Below are 1,540 nucleotides of genomic sequence, written 5' to 3'. Positions count from 1 at the left end.
TCGCAGGCTGCGCGGCCTCCGACAGAGTGGCGCAAGCGCAGTTACTAACCTCCGCCCTCTCCTATTGACTGCGGCAGGCGAAGGGCAGGATTCATGTTTGCGGGGCGGCTTCTCAGGATTGCGCATGCGGAGTGTCAATTTTACTCCTCGGCCGCCGGCTCCCAGCCCCGCTCGGCTTTGCGCATCCTCAGTCGTTACGACTGTCTCAGGAGGGTCTCTTGACAGTAGTCTTTCCAATGCCGACTTCGGATATAAAATACAGTACGGGGTTTTCCTCTTAGGCCAAAACCGGCTAGTTAAGGAGGCAACAGAGTTGGATATGTTTTTCCTGGGAATAAGCCGTGTTCCAGACGTCTATTAAATAGTGAACTCACCCACTATGTTTTAGTGTAGCGTGGCGTGGAAATCGACCAAGCTCCATTTTAGTCCATCATCTGGTGGTTGGCAATGGTCAAAGAGATGCGGGTGGGGCGGGGCGGTATGAAATGGCGTGGAGACATAATTTTCCTGCAGGGGTCCTTCTGCATTTGGTGCTTGCAGACCTCGTGCAATAAATAGGTGCTAGGATCCCTATAAATTGGGTTAACTGTACACTCCTCTTTTGTTATCCCTTTTGAGGTAAACTGTATTATGTAAAATGCAGGAATGGTCTGTATGACAAAGCCACGAGGAAAACCAGATTAAAGCAAGGTGCAATCTAGTTCACACCAATCTATCTCACACACCAATCTATCTCACATATCTAGTTACTGTACCATATCTCTATCCTTGCAGATTATACTTGCTCCCACTGTCCACACACTCCATATATTGTCTGTTGAATCTTTGTGATACAATTCAATCAATTCTATCCAATCAAGCTTTTTTCCAGTCTCTCCCTGTTCACTTTTCCTTTATACTTTCAATTTGCTGTTCAGTACTCATTCATTTTCTATATAGGAAAATATATTTGTACTGACTGTTGACTTTTGTATTTGGCCTATGTTCATTCAGAATTCATTCATTCTGGACCCTTCTGGTTCTTGCTTTATCATTCAAATAACCCATTCAATAACCAATTCCAGTTGCATTCACCTTTTGGGACAACTATCACTACTGAGTAGATAAAATTGTGCTCTTACATAGATGGATTACCTTTATTGTCATTTTTGGGTCTTTTTTTAATTATTGTGGGCTCACTGACAAACATTAAAAATGAAATTCTGTTGCCTGCTCTCAAAAGTATACACATACATTGGTACTCTACTTACTTAATTCGTTCCATGACCAGATTCTTAAGTCGAAAAGTTTGTAAGAAGAAGCAATTTTTTCCCATAGGAATCAATGTAAAAGCAAATAATGCATGCAATTGGGGAAACCATAGAGAGGGTGGAGGCCCTTTCCTCCCAGGAGATTCCTAAAGAGGCCCCATGGAGGCTTCTCCCTGCCTTTTCCGGTTATAGTTTCGGAGGCTTGGGTTTGTAAGTGATTGGTTCTTGAAAAGAGGCAAAAAATTCTTGAATGCCTGGTTCTTATTTATTTTATTGATTGATTGATTTTG

Source organism: Erythrolamprus reginae, chromosome 1, assembly GCF_031021105.1.
Source record: "Erythrolamprus reginae isolate rEryReg1 chromosome 1, rEryReg1.hap1, whole genome shotgun sequence".
Taxonomy (NCBI): Eukaryota; Metazoa; Chordata; class Lepidosauria; order Squamata; family Dipsadidae; genus Erythrolamprus; species Erythrolamprus reginae.
Note: the sequence above shows the minus strand (reverse complement) of the source record.